The sequence below is a fragment of the Ochlerotatus camptorhynchus genome, unplaced genomic scaffold (assembly GCF_037179485.1).
Source record: "Ochlerotatus camptorhynchus isolate MF236.1 unplaced genomic scaffold, CSIRO-AGI_Acam_v1.1 ptg000209l, whole genome shotgun sequence".
NCBI lineage: Eukaryota > Metazoa > Arthropoda > Insecta > Diptera > Culicidae > Ochlerotatus > Ochlerotatus camptorhynchus.
In genome coordinates this window covers 3,384,589-3,401,735 of record NW_027040699.1, presented here as the reverse complement: position 1 = coordinate 3,401,735, position 17,147 = coordinate 3,384,589, and the positions used below count along the sequence as shown (strand labels likewise).

Here is a 17,147-nt window from a genome sequence, read left to right as displayed (position 1 = left end):
TGGAACTCAAGACTTTGGCATACCTCTGGATTTAGATCATTATGTTGTGCAAAAAATAATGTTTAATTTATTAATTTATTGGTACATTTTATGAATTTTTTAGTTCGTTAATTATGACCGAAATGCTTATCTATCTTCAGGCAGCTTTGTAACAGGATAGGTCTCGCTCATACTTTATACTATAACTACAGTCACCCCAGTATTATGGGCCAGCTAGTCACTATTATGGGTCAATCGGTTATGCGTGTTAATCAAATGGAATTGGCCCATAATTGTGGGTGCCCCATAATACTGGGGTGACTGTACTTCACTCAGAAAACCGTAGCAAAAGAATTCAAACACTTTTCGTCCAATGACACCAAAATCAATTCTTAAAATTTACCCAGTAAGCTAGTAAATATTGGTAGTGGTAGTGAAAAACAATATAAAGGTTTTTGACAGATGATTATAATGGTGTATGATGATATAAGTTGATGAATTCCAAGTAACATTGCAAGTTTAAAGGTTTAAAGGATGCTTCGAAAACAAATTATGGCTTGAAGACTATGACTAAGACTATTCCCGGTGCGATTTGGATTTTCCCGCATTTTTCCCGGCAAATCAGAATTCCCGGTTTTTTCCCATATTTCCCGGTTTTCCCGGTTGGATGGACACCCTGAATGTTTGAAGAAAATATTGATTACATTTCAGGGCTGGTAGCCATCACTGCTGTCAAAAATAGTGATTTTAGTGACCATTTTAAAGAAATAAGTGACTAAATAGTGACTTATAGTTGTAAAAATAGTGACCAAAAAGTGATCCTTTTTTTTCCTTGATTTGTTTTCCGTGCTGAGTGCAACAACCCCAAATTCTAACATCAATCCTTATATTGAATTATTCGTAATGGTTCTATACAATGTTAACATTAAATATCAATTGCAACAAGAATGGTATAACTCAACTAAACGCATAATTAACGTAAGTCAGTTAGGCAAATTTTCATATCAGCAAAACGCGTTTTTTTCGAATCAAACAAACGTTGCATAAGGTGTCCTTAGAGGCTAACATGATAAAACTTGTAGACACAGATGATTTGTTAAATGACAAAATTTAGTTAAAGTATGAACGACTGAATAAGTTTATTAATAGTACAAAGTAGTCTCTTAAGAAAGGCACAGTAGGAATAAGAACCATAATAAGAAGATCCAGTAAAAAAAAAATTAGCAAATATAAAATAGTTAACAGCGCATATCCTTGAGAAGAATCTCTTCGATATTATTCTCAAGCTGGTTAAGTAAGAGGGGATGCAAAGGCCTCAAAATCCAATATCAATCTGAGTAAGAAATTAACCAGTAATAGACCCCATACGGTAGTAGAAAATACACAACTTAACAGCAGCAGTGACAATGTCGCACATTTCCCGGGTCAGTTGTTTATAAACAGTAGCTACCGCATCGTCAGCGATGCGCGCTGGCTTAACTAGGTGCTTCGCGAAAGGTCAAAGTAAACATTGATGAGTAAGCATCCTACATAGCCGTTCCTACCGCGAGGAGCATTAATTCTTGTTAAAAAAAACAGACACCGACTTTCCAAGAGAAAAGCTATCTGTCTCGCTTTATATGTACATACTGGAGAAAAACTATTGTGTAGAGTTTAAGTAACAAATTCATGTATAAAAGGTTTCGAAGAATAAAGAATCGGGGCAGTCGTTCTGATGAGTTTATTATCCGAGGTTTGCTAGGTGCGGACGAGCACAGTTTCAACCTCAGGATAACTGATTCATCAAAGAGCTTTTTCCATATAGTTAAAATGGAATTGCACTGTCTTTCATTTTACGGAGAAAGAAAGACCACGCGAGTTGTTGCTCTACGTTGGGCACTTCAACACGGGAGTGAAACATGGATGCGCAACGGAGTATGGGCGCTTCATCTGGTGACAGCGGAAACTAAACCGCTATTTTCAAGTGTTGGAACGCCAAAATTTCGACTGGCTACAATCAGTAAGTGTTAAAAAACCAAAAAGTGACTTTGATTAAATTACAAAAAAAGAAAGAAGTGAACTAGTGATTAATAAGGAGTACAGCACATTGGTGCACATCTGGTCAACTATAAAGATATGGGGACTTCATCTGGGAACTTCATCGCAGACTCAACAAGGAATAACCCTGATCCTGCTCCTGATAGGGTGAGTACACGGTTAAAAAAAATGTGTTAAGTTCTATTCTAGATACACATAAATGGAGTGTCTCATATCATACAAGTGAACATTATAAATTGATTAAAGTTCTGATACGTTTCAAGCAATGTTTTAAATATTGTACATTTAATCTTTGTAAGCAATATTTCTTGCAAGATGCTGGATTGCGTGATATGAAATATAAGTTTCCACTCATCATAAGTAAAATTCAGAATTTTTGCGGTGTAATTATTATCCTTCTTTTTCAACCACTTTAAGGGAACGTTAAATTAATTTCAACAAATTTAAAAGGCCAGCAGGCAAATTTAATTAACAAAGCACAAAACATGAAAAAAATAATTTTGTCTTGAATTTACGCTGAAAGCGTTTTTGATCCAAATAAATTCGTGAAAACGGAAGATAATAGCAATATCCATAATTTAATAAGAGACTGAGAAACAGTCGCATTTTTTCTCGTTTGCTTCGAAAAAAAAAAAAATGGCAGAGTTCCCAACTGAAAGAGCTATTCAATGCATTCCAGAGTTCAGAGGCGCAGCCTCAGAATTACGATCGTTTTTATACCAGTGCGATTTCTTCGCTAAGAAATTGCCAGTAGAAGAATCGCATGAACCTTTAATTCAGGTAATTTTGATGAAATTGAAAGATCCGGCATCAGGGTATTTCAAACGCATTTATGCGGAAACATGGCCCGAAGTGAGAACCAATCTCGAAAGAGAATTTGGGACAAATGTTAAACTGGAAGAAATTTTTCAGAAAATCGAAACTTTGGAGCAAGGACCAAACGAATCCTTTCAAGATTACAAAGATAGGGCATTAACATTAAAAGAACACGTGGATGAATATGAAGAAAATAATGCCAAAGGCAGAGAGTCATATGCACTACGGAATTTGAGGATACATTTTTTGGGAGGTTTGAAAAATAGGAACTTGAAAAATATGGCAAAATCACAGAAAAATAACACCTTCAATGAACTAGTCAAATGTTTACAGGAAGAGTGTATCTACGAAAAACAAATTGAGGATATCGAAAAAAGTCTTCAGTGTATTCACATCGCTGAAAAATCAAAATCACAAAGGAACCGAAATAATTGGGATAATCATGTTAATCAACCCAAATATTTTAACCGGTATCAACGAAAACATCAACAAAACAATTCGTTCGATAGAAAATTCAGACCTCATAGAGATTTTCCGAATAATTTCGTAAGGTCTAATCAAAGGCCGTTCAATGGAAATCAAAATGGTTACAGGGGCACGAGTTACGAATACCAAGAAAATAATAATTTTAAAAGAAATATGAACAACAATAATTCACCGAATACGTCAGACAATTACAACAGGAATGATAACGGAAACTACAACAGAAATTACCAAGGTGAATACAGCAATAGATACAATGACGAAAGCCGCAGAGAGAATTTCAGTATTAGAGATAATTTCAACACAAGACATAAAAAACTATTCCGGAATCCTGGAAAGACCCATGTTACAGATTCCCAATGTTTTCACGCTGGGATAAAATTTGACCCAATAATTACAACAAATCATAAATATCCAATGTTCGGTGGAAATAACGGAGATTTCTACTGGTATATGTCAACAGCAGAAAACCCGGAGTTCTTTTGCAGATACTATTTTAACACAAGTAAAACCGAAAATTTTATGCATAAAAGTATAGCATTGAAAGTGGGAGCAAAACTGATTAACCCACTTAGTGTGGCATATACAGAAATAGACGGAGAAGAAGAAGAATCATTTGGAGACATTTGGGTCAATTTAAAAATAGGCAGAAGTAACATACCAATAAAATTTAACTTAGTTCATAATTTAGCTGTACCAGCCACAATAGGCACAGCATTCGCAAGAGATCATATCGAAAGTATAGGTGGGAGCTTCAGATTTGCAATCTTCAAAAGCTTCTCTCATCCTATGAATAAAAAATATATTGATTATATACATAGAGAAAGTAGTGTGAAAGACATTAAACGATATGTGGAAATTGAACCATACGTTTTTAAAAAGGACATGGTAGGAATTACAGCGGACGAAAATATAATTGAGAGAAATAAGGAGCTTTCAAGTAAAAATAGTCATGAAATAGAATTTAATTTTCATGCAATAATGGGGAAACAAAATAAAAATAAGCAATATAATAACAGCGAATCACCCCTTTATAATATAATATCAAATAAAATAGCACTTAAAAAAATCTATTCTAGAGATAACTTATTTTTTGTCGAGATACCTACATCTAATAACCCCGCACATAGGCTGAGATGTTTACTCGATACAGGTTCATCAGTAAATCTGCTCAGATATGAAGCAGTCAAATCGCTAAGAATAGACCAAGTAAATACAAATGATACTATAACAATAGCGGGAATTGGTGGAAATACAAAAACAAAGGGATCAGTTAATATAGGTTTAATCATAGGAAACATAGTATTCCCAGCAAAATTTCATTTAATGACACATTTATTAGTACCATGTATACTCGGAGGAGAGTTCCTTCAAAAACATGTAGCACAAATTGGAAGAAATTTTGAATATGCTATTTTTGAGCTCGACACTTGCAAGAAAAACTATAATGAAGAAGAGTGTAAAGATTTTACACAAGTCCATACATTCAATGGAATGGAAATAGATGACCCGTCGGAAAATAATTTTTATCATGAAGAATATAATGAAGAAGGAAGTGAATATGACGACAGAGAAATGTTGGACTTAAATTCTGACATAGACTACGATATTGTCAAATACAAAAATATTAAAATGCTTCAAGGACACGAACGATATAATAAAATCTTCGAACAGATCGAACTTGATCATTTATCACGAAGCGCTTTAGAATCAATTGAATCAATTTTAAGCAATTTTAGTGATGTGTTTTTTCTTGAGGGTGATAAACTGACCCACACAGATGCGGCAGTGCACGAAATAGAAACTTCAACGAACGTACCCATTAATAAACGGCAATACAGATTCCCAGAAGCAACAAAAAAGCAAATTAATGAAGAAATCGAAGAAATGTATAGGCAAGGTATCATCAGACCAAGTAAAAGCCCATGGAATGCACCAGTCTTGTGTATACCAAAAAGGGACTTGGATGCAGCTGGAAATAAGAAATATCGAATTGTAGTGGACTTTAGGGCTTTAAATTTGATAACTAAGCCTTTTGTATATCCAATTCCACTCATCAATGAAATCATGGATAATCTTGGAGATAGTGTATATTTTTCAACATTGGATTTAAAGTCGGGATTTTATCAAATCCCAATCGATCCAAAAGATGCCGCTAAAACAGCCTTCTCAACCCCAAAAGGACACTTTGAATTTACAAGAATGCCTATGGGATTAAGGAATAGCCCATCAACTTTTCAAAAATTAATGAATACGGTACTATACGAAATCGGAGATGTTCGAGCCGTTGTTTATCTGGATGATGTCATCATTTCAGGAAGAACAATCGAAGAACATAATGAAAACTTATATAAAGTGTTACAAGGATTACGCAGACATAATTTAAAATTGGAACCTGTAAAATGCAAAATTTTGAAAACAGAAATCAAATATCTTGGTCATATAATAAATCAATATGGTATCAAACCAACCAAAGTAAATGTAGAAAGTATACAAAAGATGAAAAGTCCATCTACAGTGAAAGATGTTCGATCATTTTTAGGTACAATTAATTTTTATGGAAAATTCATTCCCAACATTGCAAAGTACAGGAAACCTTTGAACGATTTATTGAAGAAGAATGTAAAATTTGTATGGACACGTGAATGTGAGGAAGCTTTCGAAATGCTTAAAACATGCCTTATATCTGAACCTTTGTTAGTAAGGCCTAATTATGAGGATACATTTGTCATCACCACAGATGCTAGCAATTACGCGATAGGAGCGGTGTTATCTAATGAGAAAACTGTCGATAGACCGATCGCCTTTGCGAGCAGGGCATTAATAGGTGCAGAAAGTAGATACCACACAATCGAGAAAGAATTATTAGCGATCGTTTGGGCGGTTGACTATCACATTTTAATCATTCCTTACATTCCATTACATTTTAATCCTTGTTTAGTAACTTTTTTTTAGTGTAGAGTGAAGCCATTCTCCAAAGAAATTGAAGAAATTGAAATTGAATACGATTATTGTGAATATGTTGACATGTGTAACGTCCGCTTTAGATAGTCCAAGGTTATGCGAATTGCTCACTTTACGAGCAAAACAGCGCAGGGTGCACGCTATTTCTAAACAATCCAAATTTGAGTAGAATCTACTCATATCCGCCAAAATTGAGTTACAAATTAAAAAGAATGAACAACATCGAACTAAATCCGAATGTTAATTCGTTATCTTGTCAGTTACAACCTTGTTTGATCAATATTGGGTAGCCCTACTAATGGAAATGAGTAGATCTTAGTTAAATTTTGATTATTTAGAAATAACGTGTGCATAAAAATGGAAAAACTCGCTATACGCGGCCAAAGAGATCAACCAAAATTTAAGTTTAGTATACTCATAAATCGCAAAAAGTGAAGGAACTCAGCAATGAGTAAATTTAACTCACGTTTTTTTTTTTAAATTCAGGTTTTTCCAGGAAAAAAATCTCAAATATGAGAAAAGCAATTGGATTCTCTCAGCTTATTGGTACTACTCCTAAACTGAGTAATTTTTTTGTCAATTTTCACCATTTTCCAGCAGCTTATGGAGGATTTCCACATGAAAAAATTCTTCTTCTTATTCGCATTTCAAGCTTATTGCAAATCGCATATTAGCTTATTACGTGCTCTCAACTTAGTGTTCTAGATGCACTTCCACAGTTATTAATTGGGAGCTTTCGATGCCTGTACCATTTTTGCATTGGTATAATTGTGTGGCAAGTCCAATCATACTTCTATGCCCAGGGAAGTCGAGAAATTTTCCAACCCGAAAAATTCCTAGACCGGACCGGGAATTGAACCCAGCCACCTCCAGCATGGTCTTGCTTTGTAGCTGCGCCTTTACCGACTGAGCTAAGGAGGCCCCCCACATGAAAACATGCGGCAAATTAAACATATTCATCATAGAGTTCCTGCACTTTTTGCGTTTAATAATAAACTGAACTCAAATTTGGATTGATCTCATTTGCCGTGCAACTAATTCAAAGGGACAAAATCCAACTGGTCTTATTAGAATACATTAGAACGATAGAAAACTCTTGGTATCGACACAGTACAAATGCGTACGATTTCTTATTCAAATGATTACGACCAAACTAAACATAATGCCTTCCTGACTTAAAAAAAAAAACTAGGTTAACCGGTATTAACCATACTGATCGGATAAGCCGTCTCGGAAAAAGCTTGCCTAGATGAAACGCGTCCACAGACGCACATACAGAAATCAGCAAATATCATCTTACCGGGTTGATTTTTCATATTTAATTTAATTCAACGATGTCGTAATCAAACTGTCGAGCCAGATCGAGCAGAGATCTATCGATTGGGAATGTTTTGTACAGGTGAGATAGCTTGTGTGGATGGCTATCGGTCACAGACGGCAAGACGTGTGAAATCCGATTTTAATACCTATGTTACGGTAGTAACAAAGGATAAACTTGTCTACTATTATTCAAGTCAAGAACACATCATTGAAGTGTCTGCAACATCTGTCAAGTGGACTGTTATATCCCTCAGTAGTATGGAACTCCAGCATGGAACGTACGAATTTTGGAAACGGTGCACAGTAGGGCGAGATCAACAATATTGGGACATGGCTATTTACGATGAAACTATTGAGTGTAGCATTTTGATGTCTTGTAGGTTGTTTCTTTGTTTTTCCAGCCCCAGGCTGAAAGCCTCCCTAATAAAGATAAATCAATTTGTTTTTCGAGTACTGTATTAGAGTAGAGCAATGAAAAATTTTATTTAAGGGGGTGTACACTCCGATATAAAAAATTACTTTTCTTTTCTTTGATTTGTTTTCCATGGATCTTATCACCAAGCCAGGGACGCAGCTCCCACACCTGGACCCTACCTATCGACCCATCAACTCATGAACCGGGGACCAACGGCTTTACTTCCCTTGCGAAGGAAGGCGTGATCAGGGATGTTATGCCTCAGAACATCCCGGCGGCCCCGACATGGATTGAACCCAGACCTGCTGGTTTGATAGGTAATCACGCTTACTGCTTTTAAATAAAGAATTAAAAAAAAAAGCTTACCACTACACCACCAGCGCCGCTACTTTTTATATCTTGTTAAAATTGATGAACGTCTATGGAAGCATTGTAGATGAAGTAATTTTAAGAAACATTGTCGAAGACGAACATTTTGTATCTTTCAAGTGGACGAAGTGATAGGGTGGAAATGGAGTACAAACGGTAGTACCCCCTAAAAAGGCGTTTTTTTGCCATAACAGGGTGCCGATTCAATGAAGAAAACAAAATTCTCTGATTTTCCAGCACTTTTTAGGCAACACAACCCCATCAGCTATTAATTTCCTCCGATATATATTATTGCTTTCTGGATATTTGTTCATGAAACAACACATGTACCTCTAACCCAGTACAATTTCAAATTGCATAAAGCCTTAGATACATTTTATAAAATGTAAAACAGACAGATATCGCGTGTTGCCAAAAACGGGACGGAACCGCATTTGTTTAAATACACACATTTTATGCAGTTCAAGCAGTAACCGGGATGTTACTATATTCGAAAGCGACGTGTGAAGGAAAATGCAACCATCTCGATATAAATCTACAAAAAATGCTTGCTTAATCGCTTAAAGTTTTCAGCAAGTTCATGATCCGTTTCTTACCTCAATTTACACACTGATACGAGGAGAGGTTCTTCGCATGAAGTTCTGTTCTTCTTCTTCTTCTTCTTCGCATTTCAAGCTTATTGCATATCGCATATTAGCTTATTGCGTGCTCTCAACTTAGTGTTCTAGATGCACTTCCACAGTTATTAATTGAGAGCTTTCGATGCCTGTACCATTTTTGCATTGGTATAATTGATAATCATACTTCTATGCCCAGGGAAGTCGAGAAATTTTCCAACCCGAAAAATTCCTAAACCGGACCGGGAATTGAACCCAGCCACCTCCAGCATGGTCTTGCTTTGTAGCTGCGCCTTTACCGGCTGAGCTAAGGGAGGCCCCCGTACGTATTAGCAACTCATTAAATGATAAATTCATAAATTAATAATACAAAAATAGCTAATATGCGATATGCAATAAGCTTGAAATGCGAAGAAGAAGAAGAAGAAGTAATATGTAAATTTATTTCTTTTTAGTTATTTAATATTTGCCCCTTCTCAACCTAATTGAGTAATGTCGGACATAGAATGAAAATATTATGTGCATCATCCTTTAACCTTTGGGTCCCATCTCATTGCTCAATTCCGGGTAATGAGAAAGCGGACTCGCTAGCTAAGGTGGGCGCTATGGAAGGCGATATTTTTGACCGACAAATCGCCTTTGCGGAATTTTTCTCAATTACCCGTCAGCACGTCCTCACCAACTGGCAACAAAAATGGAATGAGAGTGATCTGGGAAGATGGTTACATTCTATTCTCCCACAGGTGTCGAACAAGCCATGGTTCAAAGGATTGGACATGAGCCGTGACTTTATACGGGTCATATCAAGGCTCATGTCCAATCACTACTCGTTAGACTCGCATTTCTTCCGAATCGGGCTCGCAGGCAGCAATTTGTGCGCTTGTGGTAGTGGCTATCACGATATCGACCACGTGCTTTGGTCATGCACTTTACATTGTGTTGCTAGATCCGAGTTATCCGCATCCCTCAGGGCCCGAGGAAAACAACCTTTGCGGCCCGTTAGAGACATCTTGGCGAGCCGAGATCTCGAATATTTTAATTTAATTTATGTGTTTTTAAAACGGATCGATCTGAGGATTTAGTAGTTAGTGTCATCTTGTGTTCCCCCAAGTTGTTAGCTGCCCATCGGTGTACCCCCATGTTTGTCTTTTTCATCAGTTGGTCGCTTAGTTCGAGATCAAGAGCACATTGCTCTCCAAACCTTGTGTTCTCAATCCCTACCCTGCCATCCATTTGTTAAAATGTGTTACCCCTAACCTCGAGATAGCCGCGAGTAATCGGCCCCCGCTTTACTAACGTTAGCTTTAAGAAACTTTGTAATCTAAACAATGAATATCGGCTCCGCAAAGCTACGGCAAATGAGCCTGGAAAAATAAACGCATTATAAAAAAAAAAATCCTTTAACCTTATGATTACCTAATAAAATCAAATAATAATAACAAGACAAATGTTGACAATTTTTAGACAATCAATTTTAAAGACCTCGGATATAGAAGCTTTTGAAACACCTCAAATTTTCATAGCTACAAGACCTACCATTTTTTTCTAGATAGCGGTCCAAGAAGAAATTTCATTATTCTGGAACGAGGAATTTTTTTTTTAAGATGGAAAGATCGTGAATGCACACGGCAAATTAATCTGACTCATATTTGAGTCAAGTTCACTTAAATTGGCAAAAACGTAGGTCACGAGAATGAGTTATTTTTTACTCTAAGATGCGTAAATGTTACTCATATATAAATAAATGTCATTCAAATATCAGTTATGTTTGCTCATATTTGAGTAAAAATTAACTCAGATATGAGCCAGATTTATTTGCCGTGTAGAATATTTTGCATGCGTCTCGGACTTAATATCTGGAAATCGAAAAAAAGAAGGATTCCGGGAAAATTTTTAGAGATTTTGGACCAATTTTTCAATGCTGGGACTTAAGCATTCGAAATCTCTAAGACAAACAAGTTAAGAAACGGCCCGGAATAATTATCATATTTTGAATATGTATATGGAATGTAAGTTGACAGCCCTTACAAAAAAATTAAATACTTCTGAAGCGTGAATAACATTTCATGATCTCGGACATAGATTTTTTTTCTAAAATCTAGTCTTGGAAATGTTTGGACGAATATTAAAGCTACCGAGCTTTAAAGATTTTTCAAAATTATAGTCTTTGAAAGAATGATTCCATCAGCACCAATTAGACAGTTCTGGTCTGTTCAGAACTCTTCTTTGTCGGACTTTACACACTGATTTCTAATGAATCTTTTTAACACAAATTTGTTACTAAATCAAGCTGTTACTTGATGTGATTTTTTTAAGGCAAATAATTTACTCTTGCCATTATTTGTCGTAAAAAGAGACTTTAGTGACTAAATTTTAAGAAGTATTGACTTTAGTGACTTTTTAGTGACTGACTTGAAAATAGTGACTAAGTCACTAAAAAGTGACCTGCTACCAACCTTGCTATGGAGACAAATTAAAGCAAATGCCCGTGATAGTTATAAAGAATACGAAGATAAATGTAGAATGAATTTCCAGAGTAATCTGAAGGAGAATCCTTAACTGTTCTGCACAGAATGCACAGAATTTTGAATAAGTTATGGAGAAACTTTCTAGTAAATACCAGAAAGAATCATAAAATTAGTAAGGGGAATCCTGAAAATAACACTTATGCTAAGGGCCACGATTCAAATCTTCAGACAAATCACGAAGGACCCAACATGTATTAAAGTGACTATAATATTAAAAATCTTTGAAAACATTTTAAAATTATCCTAAGCAAATCTCTGACAAATTTCTGAAGATATCTTGTGATAAGTTCCAAAGATATAATTTAGTTTATTCAGGCGTTAAACATTTTACAAAGTCGCATATACATAAATTAAAGTCTTCTAATGACAAGACAGATGACAGGCACTACGAATGTTTCGTAAAATTTTCGAAAAGTATGTTTTAACTACGAAACCCATTTACTGCCTAGAATCGCATATAAGTCCCATTTGGATTTTTTTTTTTTCAATTTTAAAATAACAACGCTCTCCACTATTAATTGGCATCTACTTTCATATTATGTCATGAAACTACGGACTTTGATCGTGAAAAAGGTAAAAACAACATCAAGTCAGTTTGTCCCATCAAGCAAAGTAATCGCATATCAGTCCCATTCTGAAAATCCACCGTCCCGAAGTCAAGATACAGTTCTGCTTTTGGATTACCATGTTTTTCGCTGATAAATCAAAACATGCAAAATTCACTGCAATTGCTTATAACTCGAAAAAATATCAATAAATTTTCCTAAATTTTTAAAGTATTTACAAGAAAATTGCACTTTGAAACTTCGACAGCCATTTTCTCAATGTCTACTTTTTGCGTATGGGAATGATATGCGATTGTATGCAGTTTACACGAAACGAGCGAACAAAATTGTCTAGTGAAAGCACGCAGAATGAAAACAAACAAAATGTGGGCCGTGTTAAGATTCGAAAAATTGACGGCCACATTCACTATTTAATTTACTGACTTTTAAAAAGTTTACTGATTCGCTTCATCTTCAACCAACGACGAAAACAGTAGCCCCATTTTTGCTCCTCGTAGCAAATTGGTCCATTATTATCAGCACAAGCACATCGTAGAAAGTTCTCCCTTCGGCTTTGCTAAAATAAAAAAAAACACAAAAACAGGAATTCACGGACCCTTTTCTATCGCACAAAACAAAAACAGCATTTCGGAGGGTTACTGAATAAGCGATAACAAACACGAAAAACGATACACCAGGTTCAAATGTGTTCGGTAGAAACTCCGGGAGGTGGGTATTGTTTTGCTTTAACGACTAAAAAAAAACCGCAGAAACTCGGAATGGATGTTTTTTGTTTTGTTCGATTCCCAACGTGGTAGCAAATTGTAGTGAAAACTTTCGAAACTAATAGGAGTTTTGAAGTTTAGTTCAGTGACTGAGCGTTAATTTCTCCAATTAGAAGGAAACTCTTCAACGTTGAAACTGCACTTTAAGTCTCAATTGAAAATCCTTAAATCCCATTGAAGTCACTCTGCTGGCACTGAGTGCACTATAATCCCCAAATGAGTCCCCTCGACCAACATAAACTTGCAGCCAATTCCATCTCATCGTCAGAACATTTCAATTAGCTACCTCAACCCAAAGTGAATCGATCGGTTTTGTCGAATCCGACCAGCAATCGAACAAGTTTACTTCATCAAACCACACTGGAAACATCAAAGTCATCCCACCGAATAGAGCCGCACTTCCAAATCACGAAATGCACTCCATCATGACGACGTCGGGAGTAGTTGCAGGAAAACCGTTGGCAAACTAATTTCCCCTTTAATTAATTGCCCCGGTTTGCAGACCACCGACCGATCGCTCTTCATTACAGTCAGTTTTCGCCAAAAGACATTAATTTTCCCCACGCCCCAGCCTCCCTCGGCAACCGAGCTGCTTTTTTCGACTATATATTCATTAGTATACCACTAATTATCCCAGAACCCCAGAAACCCTGCACTGCCCACACATTATTTTCGTTACAACAACAACGGAGCAAACCATGACCTATGCGACTCGTTCGTTGGTTTCGCCCTTTTGTTTTTGTTATTGTTATGCAAAGTAGTGAATTGATAATGATGTGCTATTTCTAGCGAATAATGCTTAAATCATCAACAAAAGTCACCCCCCTTCCGGTTGTTCATATTTCTTTCACCAAATAAAAATAAAAAAACTACACTTTAAAGTAAGGGCTGCCGAGCACCCCGCGTACTTACACGTAAAATCACTAACACAGACGAACACGTTTTGCACTGGAAACACTTTTCTTTCTCGGGCACAGCATCACACAGCATATTTCTCTCCTCCACCAGCACAGTGAGATTTTCCTCTTGCTTTTCTTTTTTCGGCATCAGCCACTGGACCAATCTTCACTGCTGCTGCCAGATTGCTGCTGTAACACTAACACACATTTCGATTTTCTTATTGGAACTCTTTTGTTTTGCAAGGTTGTTTGGTGGTGTTTTGAACTACTTCAAGGTTTAGTTTAACAACATCTTCCGATCAAACTAACATAGAAAGCAACACTGATCCTTATCTAGTAACCATATGCTGATGCGGAAGAATTTTGCCTACATTTTTTGACTATTCAACAGAACTCGCTCTCAGAAGGCTGCGGCCACTCGCGCACACACACACTCGCAAATAGGCACACGGGTTCACGCTCGACTCTTGCTGCTGCTGCTGCTGCGGCTACTGCTACTAGAATATGCTCGACGATGTATGCAAACCAAAAACAAAACACTGGATAACTGGAACAACGAAATGTCAACGAAATTTGCCACTTTGTTCAGTCAAGTTCCAGCTGTGCTACAATCTTGCCCAGCTCCGGGTGTTTTCCTCTCAGCTCTCCAGACTGTAAACAAACACTTGTCAGCCCCGGATTGCTTCGACATGCAGCGGAATCACTTTCTGTTCGGATCAGAACTTCTCCAATTTCGCCAAACTTGGGCTGACCTTCTTCCACAGCAGTCCGGATTCCCACCGGACAAGTTTCTTTCTAATTAGACACCTGTCTTATCACACACCGTTCAGCATCTTGTCTTCCGGGTCACACAATCGAATTTAAACTTTCCGAGTCCCGCACGTTCGGTAATTCGATTATCACTCACTTCGTTGACTCGAGTGTCATTCCGACAAAAAACCACGGCAGCAGCCAGTTCTTGTTCCCTGATGCTGCTGCTGACAGGTGGACCAGAATCTCCTTCTGAAGAAATCTTGTATTTTTTTTTCCAGGTTCAAGCTGGCTGTCAGTCAGTCACATCCACACACAGGTCACTGGTTCTGGTGATTCTCTGCAGACTGTTTTCTATGCCGACGTCGCGTTTCTCTCATTCGTCCGCAGGTGCTCCGGCTCGGTATATGCTCTCACCACCACTGCAGCAGCGCGATCAAAGTATGCTTTTATGCTACACACAGCAGAACACGAAACGCGTTTCCAACTGGAATCGCACCCGTCACCCAAGCGTCACCGGGTACACTTCAACTTCGCATTACCGTCGAATCCAGCTTTAAACCTTTAGTTCAACCCTTTTTAAAACTGATAGGTCTTATCAAGTCAAAACCGGACAAAAAGTTAGAGGACCGCAGTAACGAAAAACCGTCGTCCAACGTGATCGAGATCGCGTGCGTTCGCCATTGTAGATACCGAGAGACTGAAGCGGCGAGCGTCACATGATTGTACTTTTGACTTTCGGTCGGTTGGATTCTGCCACGGAAGGCCCTAGGATGCAGTTTTCCCGAAGAAAGGATACTCCGATGGGAGAATATGGGAGCATGAGAAAATTGCTATGTTGCGAGAAGCGAGAAGGAGCGCGAGAGAAAGAGAGTGGGTGTTGGGCGCATGTGCTGATAAGGTTGTTTTGGTCTGGAGTGTTGTGCTCGTGCACAGGATACTGGTGCTGGCAGTTTTTGACGTAACTATGTGGAGTTAACGTCAAAGCAAGAAACTTGTTGACATGGTGAAAAAGCAAGATTTTCAGTTCGAAGGTGGATGATAGCCGGCGCTGGTGCAGTAGTGGTAAGCGTGATTGCTTTCTCAGCCCAATGGGTCTAGGTTCAATCTCAGCCGAGGTTGTTTGGATTTTTCTGAGGCATAAAAATCTCTGGTCACGTCTTCCTTCGGAAGGGAAGTGAAACCGTTGGTCCCGGCCCATGTGTGTTGTGAATGGGTGCGGTATCCTCACAGGACTGCAACGCCTGTCATCCAGCGTTGCTACATTGTTTTCAATATTATCAGTCACAAATGTTTTAAAAAATCGGTATTTAGCGGTATTTTAGTTTTAAACTTAATTTCATATTTTTGCCGTTATTGAAGGCGAAAATTCAAACATTTGGACTTAGCATGAAAATTTTGCTTTCCAGGAAAAGTCGGAAGAAATTTCCGGGGAATGTTTAAATTACACACTTAAATTTTTTAGACAAGATTCCAATAACCGAGTAGTTCTGCAATTTTTTTTTTGCTGAGATTCAGTAAAACAATTGCCGAGACTTTAGCTAACAAATAGATATTTTGCAGAGATATCAGCAAAAGTAAATCGGCTGTTGGATATTTTACCGAGTGAGATTGTAGTTTCTGAAGAAAGCCGAAAAAATTCCAGACAATGAATAAATAAGCTCTTTTGGAGGAAGTTTGAAGAAGTTCTAAGATATGTCGGAAAAACATCCGTGGAACTACCGAGACAAATATTGAGAAACTTTTGACGAAAATTAAAAGAAGTGTTCGGAAAAAAAATCGGATGACACATCCATAGGAAACCAGAAAATTATCTGAATTCGGAAACAAATTCCAGGAGTAGTCATTTCCAGGGGGAGCTCAGAAGAAGCTCCCAAAAACTTTCTATTAGAAATCGAAAAAAAAAAAAACTCGCTTATGGAGAAACTTCCAGAAGAAGGAGAAAGAAATGTCTGGGAGAATTCTACAGATACATTCGATAGAAGTTTAATTGAACCTTTTTGAGAAGACGGATGAAACTTCCTAGTGACGCTGGGAAACGTCATATAGGAAGATTGGAATAAACTTTTGGACAAAGCCGGAAGCCAGAGGGACAATCGAAAGAAGTTTCAAGGAGAAGTTGGGAATACGCCGGAAGAAAGACCCAAGTAACCAAAAGTTCTGATAAAAGGCCATTTGTGGCTTAAGCAGCTTAGTTGGTGATGGTCTTTAGAATTCTAAGCAGCCTCATTTTTAAGTCATTATAAGAACTTGAAAGTTCCGGTATCATAATTGAAGAGCATTCTAAGCAGCTTCTGGCGGAACTTGAACGGAACTTTTAGAAAATAAATTAAAAAAGGTTTCTTTTCCTCTACACCAATTCTATGCTTAGTTCGCACTTTTATGAAAGTTATTTCTAAAGGCAGGTATTAATGTGTATTGATATATCAGCATTAGTAGTAGAATTGGAGCTGTTTGAAGAATTAAACCCAGTCCTTCTGCGTGAGAGCCCCAGCACGAACCGCTGCGTCATCTGAAATATATTAAAGTGAGCTGTTGTCCCGCCTACTGTTGGAGTTTTCATTGCCAGCTGACTGACTTGCATACGAAACACAACACCTTGATGAATTTTAAATTTGCCCGCATGGTATTCCAACACAT

The 17,147-nt window shown here is 37.4% G+C and overlaps 1 protein-coding gene across 1 annotated transcript in view; it reads right to left on the bottom strand.

Annotated features, from left to right (window-relative positions):
* Positions 1-15,183, bottom strand: part of Tmtc3 (Transmembrane O-mannosyltransferase targeting cadherins 3) — a 705,524-nt gene extending 690,341 nt beyond the window's left edge. The window contains exon 1 of the mRNA XM_065224254.1: positions 13,771-15,183. The gene's annotated coding sequence lies outside the window, so the exon portion shown is untranslated. The remainder of the gene's footprint in view (positions 1-13,770) is intronic.
* Between the last annotated feature and the right edge of the window lie 1,964 nt (positions 15,184-17,147).